Genomic DNA, 9,628 nt, shown 5'->3' with positions numbered 1-9,628 from the left:
TTTTATAGATAATATAATAATTTATAGCAAAATACTAAAATACGCAAATATATGCTTAAATTACTTATATGTATATACTTACTATTGCTCTATGCTGTGTGTTTTTCACATGTATATTAAAGTTATCTTAGATGTTAATTGGTTGGTAAGCATAAACAATATTGTATAGTATTTGTAAGTGACTGCTTTATTTATTAATTGTAAAACTACTGTTGCAACATGAGAGGCGTATCAACGAGGTAAACACAATCAACAACTACTAAATAAATAGTAAAGCACCAGACTGAAATTAGTCTGTAAATTAGTGACATCTATTTTATTGATTATGAACTATTATTACAACTTACAATCAAAAGATGTCGCTATGCATGATCTAGCTACATTTTAATAATTCATCGCGATATTCATCCGTGAGAGTAAGAAAATCTAGGAAAACATAATCTGTGATTATTGATCGGAATATTAATTTATAATAATTACTAATTCCGATCTCCCAGATACGATAGAAATTAAAAAACACTAAGGGATTCGAGTCCAGGTCTTTTATGTATTAGTCACCATCTCAAATCAGTGATATGTGGTGCTGATAATACTTATAGCAATCTTACAAAAGCAATTTTTGTATATAAATGCAAGTTTTGATGGATAGGAATTGGTGAATAGGCTGATAATAATGGATTTATCGACAAAAATATATTTGTTTAGCCTCAAAACAGCATGTGGCGTATTATATTACAAATAAATACACGGTAAAATTCTCAGAAGGCTTCAAATTTACATTTTTTTATATATATTTTGGGGTCAAAACACATTTATAAGACCTTAGAAATATTTACATATTTTTTTTAAACCAATTGTGAGTTTTTGGACTGTGATCTTTAAAAGACTTAAAGACAAAATGAGATTCAATCATTAAAAATTTTAAATCTAATTCATCTCAAACTGATCATGATTGTTATAAGTCGATAAATCTGACTATTAAAAGTAAGAATTAAGAGTAAGAAAGATGATAATAATATTTGGGAGTAGAAACATCTTAACAATGTTTGAATGTCGAAAAACAACTTAGCTAATCGCAGTAAAATCATGCGTGTTATTATGATCCATTATTTTTAATAAAAAAAGATTCATTCATGTTATGCATTAAAAAAAGTAATGATATGTTAGAATAACAAATTCATAGAAACTTAAATTTAAATGATTGCAAGATCAATGACTATGATAATTTTACAACACGCAATCTCTAGTTTAACAATATTGTCAAAAAAAATATTTTTATAAACATACAAAAGTTCAGTTTGGATTCCGGCAGATGCAAAAATAGTATTGTTCTTAAAAAATAGTCTAAGGACTTGATATAACCATAATTATTTATGAAAATGTACATGTTTGCAATGCAACAGTCTTTTTATCACATAAAATACTCAGAATTAAGTAAACTATTATATTATTTTTGATATGGTCACGAAAAAGCAAGGGTCAACTATACGAATTATTTTCTTGCGTGCTTTAATTGCTGCGTTTTTCATTTAACTATTCTCGGATCCTAAAGTTTATATTTAGGTTTATCCATTATTAGTTATAATTCAATAATTACTCTTAACTTAATTTGGAATTAGAATTTTTTATATATGTATTTATATTACATATTTTTTTGTATATTTAAGATTAATTTTATATTGATTTATATTTATGGAATTAAGTTATTGAAAAATAGTAAAAATAAGAGTTTTATAAATATATATATTTATATAAAGTAAACTTGAAGTATTATTTAATATAAAAAACCTAATATATTTTTATTGCTTTGATATTACCATTTTTACCCATAATTTTCGAGTGCAATAAATAACAGAAATAATGGCTTTAAATATAAGTTTTTTAACTAAACATTAGGTGCAAATTAATTAATATTGTAACTTTGATCTAACCTATCTGAAATACAATATTCTTTAAAAAATATTTATTGAACTCAATAAAATCATTTTAACCCTTTAAACGCCAGCGACTTTTGAGTGAGTCATTCACAGTTTTTTGTCGTTGAATTTGTCATTTTTAATTATGGCTAGTAAGATGTTTTAATAGTTTTAAAAATGCACCTTGCATATTTTTAAATAATTCACTATTAACAAAAATAATCAATAACTTTGTTAGCTCAACGTTTGAATCTATGTATTATATTATAAGGTATGAATTTAAAATATTTAATTTCAAGGCTTTATTCAGTCAAGCGTTTTGTTAATTTGACCATTTGAATATATTGTAAAAATTGCAATTTTCACTGCGTGTTATAAAATAAAATTTAACTTCGTTAGATTGTCTTGATAAAACGTGCATTTACCGATTCATATTTAATATTTCCTAATTTAGAGTGAAGCGAATTAATTCATATATTTACACTAGCACGCTGGAGCATTGATTTAAATCGCAATTAATACAATACGAGTTGTTTTAAAACGAGCTAATAATATAGCACATCGGATTTTTAGTACCATAACAATACAGTATAATTATAATCGATTACCTTTATGTCCGCCCGTTCCAATAAAAACTAACAAATGAAACAATTTGGAAATATTTTTCTTTTAAAAAACGAATTTATAAGTCAATGTAACTCTCTTAAAGATAATAGGTACTTTAATAATTATTTAAATTACTACAATATAGTATAGAATGAGTCACTAGTATCTCAAACACAAACAGTAATGATTATTTTTTCGGAACTGTAATTTAAATAATTATCTGAGTACTAAAATTTAATGACTTCAAAAACGAGCAATATGCCAATCAATGTAAAAGTTGATGAAATAAATTTCTCAATTCAAGAGATTTTACTTAATTGACAAGATATTCTTTTGTCTTTATATATTTGAGTTATTATTTTCCCTAAATCAAAATGGATTACCACAGCACAAATCAACCCTCAAGGTTAGTTGAAAGCATTCAACAAATGTGTCGTTAAGGTAAGGATCTTGACAGGCAAATTTAAAGGCGAGAATGTGTTTCGCAATTCTTTTACCATGACAGTAAATTAATGAATGTCTATCTTGTGATAAATTTTATTTCTCGTTGTCATGTGCAGAGTATCATAAAACATTTGCAGATAGAATAAAAAATCTATACAGAAAATATAGATTGTTACATTGTATCTGCGATGAGATTATTTTAAAACCATGTTAATAGAAACTACGCTAGCAATTATAAATCAAAGTGGGTTATTTGTGTTATTAAAAATTATTATGCATCGTTATTATTTTAATAAACACTATGATAAAAGTAGAAGAGCAATAAATTGTTGCATACGAATCAAGAATTACTCGATTTGTTTCGTAAATTGGAGTTTCTGATACGCCATAAGTTAATTGCGAGCGCGCTACTACGGAAACTAACAATTTTTAGTAAAGTACAAAACTCCATTCGAAATCACATATAGAAGTCGAAAAAATCGGACGTCGTTATTATTTACTATTTTTTCTCGTCACTTTTAGTGTATTATAACACCGACGCATTATTTTTAGCTTAGAAGTCATGGCGATGCGTGAAATGGGCAGCAATTTTCTATTTTCTAAGATATTTTTTTACCGATAAATAAGCAATGCAATATCCTTTTCTTTCTCATTTTTTATATGAAACAATTAAAAGTATGGGTGTTAACAAAGGTGTGCAATAATGCGCGCATCATTTGCGATTGTACGTAATTGCAACTTTGCGCAACCGAATCGCAACTCGCGTTACTGCTATTATTGAAATTTGTGTTTAAACTGAAAGTGGAAATTCACATGTGGAAGAGCATAGTTTTGACACGTGAAGTTTTGCAAACAAGGGCGAAGCGGTCGTGTGTGAAAAACGGCAATTTCCAATTTGTTTAGTTCAGTTCGATCGTAAAAGCTAGTCGAATCGTGTCTTAACCAGATAGTTGAAAGGTAGAGTTTTCGATTAAATGATGTTGAAAATAAATCGAAACCCGAAGTTTTATCTACTAGAATCATTTGTAATATCAACCATTTGCAGTCGTTGTTAAAAATATATTAAAAATATTTATTTTCCATAAATCCTAACAATAAAATTAGAGTTAAAAACAATTACAATAATCCATTTTTCAAAAAAATTGTTCACATTTCGGCTTATAACCATATTTTCTTAACTGCCGACAGTAATTTTTGGCTCATTTCCGTCCAAACTTTTGCAATCAAAATTTATATCTTTACTCCTTCTGATATTATTAGAGTAGCTTCTATTAAAGTTAACTTACTCGATTATTTTATTCCAGATTTCATCAGATATGGTATTGATTTAAAATGGACTCAATATCAGTCGTTGAGAATGTCCACAGCTGCATAATATTAACTTGGAAATATGAACCATTTCTGGAATTACTGCTATTACAAAATGTTTTTTAGTTTATTTTAAATGCGACAAGTCATTTGTCGGTTTTTAAGTTCTATGACCATGGCTATTATTATTAGCATGAAAATAATAATATGAATTTCGCATATACATTTTGTATTTAAATATTACAATTAAAGAACCTTTGACAAAAATAAATAATTTTTCATATTTATTCCTTAGAACTGCTTTTAGGAAATGTACTGTTTCATACTTCTTAATATAATTGTATATTAAATTTAGTGTCATTTGTTTTTTATTTTTCTCAGTTGCACTCAAGGAACCCGAAGAAAGTTTAGTCAACCCAATTTGTTACTGGATACGCTTATTTTTCTGCACAATTTTTTTATATATATATTAGTAAGTAATTTTATATATTTTACTTCCTTCTTTTCATATTTCCCTCTATGTCAACTTATTGCCATTTTCAGTAAGATTTTAATTGTCTACTCATTCTATTTATAAGCTTCTTTCTGACATATGTATGTAAATGATATAAAAGTAATGGCCCTCTTGAATTTATTACAAAAAAAATATTGTATATTAAGCCTAATGAATAATATAAATATAATAAACCCTTTGAGTAGTGATTTAATTTAAACACATTTGGCAACTTGTTAGTAAATACCTGGGAGTGAGTTAATATTTCCATAATTATAGTAAATTTTATAAAAAAAATATTGTTTCTCAATGTGTTTTTTGTATTTGTGTTTTAATAATTTATTTTAACATTTTTCTAATATTAATATCTCCTAAAGATAGGTTCAGTAACAATAACATAAGAACCCATCAAAAGCGTCAGAAAACCTTTAGAGTGAAATCGAACAATGTTTGAAAAATTGGAGAATAAAAGCAAATACTAAATCCCCTCATTTAATTTTCACATTAAATAAAAAGACCTACCCAAATGTGTCGCTAAATGGCCAAATACTACCACACAAAAAGAGGTCAAGTACCTAGAATTATATTTTGACAAAAAAAATGGCGGAAACACATTTTCACAAAAAGGAAACTGTAACAAAATTCAGTTTTTGTATAAACTTTATATAAATTGTATGTACATGTTATTATTAGTTATTTACTTATTTGATCTGAAATAAAAATTTCGTTTTTTGCGGTTTTGCAGTGCTGACAGTAAAGTAATCGAAACATTATATTTTAGCCTGTAATTTGTAAGTTCATAATTATACGAAAATTGTAATATGAGAAACTGCAAGCGTCGCTAAATAAATATTTGGTGGAACTTAAATAAAAAACGAGAGTCATAACACTTGTATTTGCTGATAAATATAACTGCTAAATTTTATTCTTGATTATAACAAAACTAACTTATTAATTTATATGTATGATTTTATGGCGCACTATTCAATTAAAATGCAGTTTATATTGCATATAGCGTTTTTTGCTACTGTGAATATTTGGCACAATAGCTGTATTTTTAGCAAAAGGATCTAATAAAAACTCCTTCATTTTTAATGCTATTTTAATTCCCAAGCACGCGATCACACGTTTGTTCCGCTCAAACTCAAACACAAACAATTAAAACGCGAATTGTTACAATTGCAAATTTTCAGCAAAACGAATAAGAAAAAAATCAACAGCAATGACGTAATATGAATTATGATTACTCATTGCAAGAAAATCAAAAAAGTTAAATCGCTCCCCATTGTATGATGGTTTCAGATTGGACCTGGATAAAACCGTGACGGACTTGGGCGATTAAAGTGGAAACACTCAAGGTTTTGCATATAAAAAAAGAGTCATTGTTTCACTCACATATGACGATTCGCACTTGCTAAATTTGGAGAACGATAACAAATTAAAAAATTAATAAAGCGCTATGTTGCAAGAGGAGAGTTCATCGCGTGCACCGATCGGCTCATTTAGCTGCGAAATGTATGTATGTAGAATGTGCAATATTATTTTGAAAAACGAATTTATGTTTACGCTTCGTCTGAAACCGTTATAAACAGTAAATCGTTATTTTTTATATCCTGGTATCAGATATGCACGAGCCGTGGCTTTACAGGCAAATGCATTCTTTATTATGTGATAACTCTGGGATTAGGAATTTTCTTCAGCTTAAATATTTGTTGCTATATTTTTTGAAAAATAATAGTTTTGTTATATATAGAGTTGGAACAATAATGTTTTAATTTTAATAGTTTTATGTCGCTTGCGTGAAGCAATCCAAAGAAAACGATTAAAGTTATGAGCGAGCAACTATTGGATTTGGCTCACGCTTAGCTACAAAATCATGATTTTTGGCTAAAAACGGAACCGTCATGATGCCGCAGAGACTTTATATACCAGATACTTTTATATTTCAGCAAATAAAATAACATTAAAAAACATTATTTTGCAACTATAAGAACACATATATAATAAATCAATAAGAAATATGTTGGTATTATAAAATAGCCAATAAATATGTATTACTTATAATTATGTATAAAATACAATTAAACTATATCAAATAATTAATTTACAAATGTTTTGTAAATTAAAAAAAAACGCTGTCATATGTGATATTATTTTATATATCATAGGTACTAATTAATATGGAACAAAATAAATAATAGATAATAAAAATAAAATTTACGTTATTTTTTTATTACATTTATTTATTATTTATTTTATTAATTTATTTAGCTTAATAGCTAATCTTTACATCTAACAAATTTAGTAAACATATATATAAATATATAAAAAATACATAACAGAAAGAAAAAATAAAAATATACAATAATATAAAATATCAAGTCTTAATATTATAATTTATTTCTATATGTACGAAGGTGTTTTTTTATTCCATTTATGAAACCCGTTATATTTTTGCTGTTTCCGATTTCTCTTGGAAGACTATTATATAAATCAAAACCTCCGTACATAATTCCCCTAGCCGTACTCGTTTTCTTATACTTAATTATCTTTAAATTTTCTTTATTTCTAGTATTATATTCATGTACATCTTTATTTCTTATTAAATACTTATTAAAATATTTTGGTAACATATTATTTTCTAACTTATATATAAATACTAAAACATTCATACTCAATATTTCTTGAACATTTAACCATTCTAATCTATCAATCATACTTTTACAATTAGTTAATCTATTTTTATTTAAGATTACTCTCATTGCCCTATTTTGTAATTTTTGCAACATTTGTTTATCTAATTTATTTAACATATTTAATAGTGTTGCACAATAATTAAAATGGGGCAATATTATACTATTGTAAATTATTTTTTTTGTATTTATGAATTATATATCAATAATAATTATGTATTATAAAATAGCTTACTTGTAATATTGTATAAATTATTATTATATTAGCAAGAAAATATAAAATCGTCAATAAGATTTTTATCTTATTTTAACGGACATTTACAATTAATCTCTAACATGCATTCATAAATATAAAAATAAAGAGTAATTTATAATACCCAAATCTCAATTTTTGTGGACAAAAAATAAATATAGTAATCTAGATTTCATAGTTATTTACAACTATAATTATCAATTGAAATAATAACTGAATTGTTTTGTGATATTATGTATTATGCTAAAAAATATCTTAGGCATAATTTTATAGCACTTTTGAAGCAAATTTTCTACTTTTTTACTTTAAAATTTTTAAATTTTAAACTAGAGTCCTAAATTTGTCTTTAAATCAAATAAATACATATTACCAAAAAATCAAAATCAATCAAGTAAGTAATAGATTTTTAAAAACTATGGATTTTCCCCCAAATGTTCAATAATAAAATGGTCGCTATTTTAAAAAAACTTTTAAGGGAAAATAATACAAAAATAATACACAATTTAAATCAGTGTGTTATTTTATATAAGCATATAATATATGGCAAATATTATTAAAATAAAATGAATAAAGAATCTTACAATTCTTAGTGTAATATGTTTGATTTTATGTAGAATTTAAGTAAATATACATATATTTATTTTTCAAAATATTATTTACCATATGAGAATTTCCTATGTATTTTAATTACCCTACCAAACGCTACACGAAAAAATTTGATTGTTAAATAAAATAACTTTTGATCACTCGTTCAGATTTATGTTGAAATTTTATCGGATAAGATTTTCCGAGGTCGAGTATTAAACTACGCGCTCAAAAGTAGTACCTCATTGATTCAATATACACTTTTATATTATAAATAAAATTCAAAAAAATCAGTATGACGTCACTGAGCTATAGTTATATTTTATTAAATTAAATATTGGTTAAAAAATATATTAAAACTAATTTTAATGATTTTATAAATAAAATCATTACTGGCTTAAGTCTAATATAAACAAATACCACTTAATACTAACCCCAATCTAAATGAGCCTTGATAAATTATATATTTATAACAATAACATTAAACTAAATTAATAATAAATCAATTCAACTATATAACTTCACGCTCAACACGAAACAATAATAATTGATTTCACATTTTTTATGCTTCCTCTTTACGTCATTATTTTGTTTTTAAGTGAAGAGAACCTTATGCTATACGTTTATATTTTAAAGCATGATAAATACCTTCGATCCTGGATCATGTTGATCTTTAGTTAAAACAGCAACAACCGCAAATCGATACGATGCGAAGTCATGACGGATAAATTTTAGCATAATTTTTGGCGCACATAACACCACACTGCGACAAATTCATACCACATATTTATGGTATATACGAAAATTAAAATTAGCACTTGTAAGAGATTTAGCTATATATTTTTGTTATAAAAATAATTCAACACTAGGATCCCGACGGGTGTGTAATAAAACAATAAAGGTTCGCGCACGGCGGAGACCTCGGAGGGTCCACGGAATAGGTCGAGTCCAGCCTGGGGTGCTGGTGGAATGGTGCCTTTGTCGATGCTTGCACCCTCTACCACCTTCTTGAGTTAGCCCACGCCATCGCTCTGACCCGCACCCCATCGAAAAACCCATCCCCGAAGCTTTGACCGCCTCCACCGCCCGCTAACACCCTTTGCTATGTACAACTTTGCTAAGCAGTTATACCCTCCTTGGACGTGCATTTGTGTTATTGTGGCAGACCTTCGTGGACATCGTTGGCACAGGGTCGTCCTTTAATCCCTAATGCATATTCAAAGAGTGCACGACAGTATTTATTGCTTGCGTTGACCATTTGCATAGTCGCATGATGGTGAAGTACAGCGCTTTGTCGTACGCCTTCATTAAAGTGATTATTTCTACTATA

Source organism: Plectrocnemia conspersa, unplaced genomic scaffold (genome assembly GCF_051122295.1).
Source record: "Plectrocnemia conspersa isolate PC_06_02 unplaced genomic scaffold, ASM5112229v1 ptg000004l, whole genome shotgun sequence".
Taxonomy (NCBI): Eukaryota; Metazoa; Arthropoda; class Insecta; order Trichoptera; family Polycentropodidae; genus Plectrocnemia; species Plectrocnemia conspersa.
Note: the sequence above shows the minus strand (reverse complement) of the source record.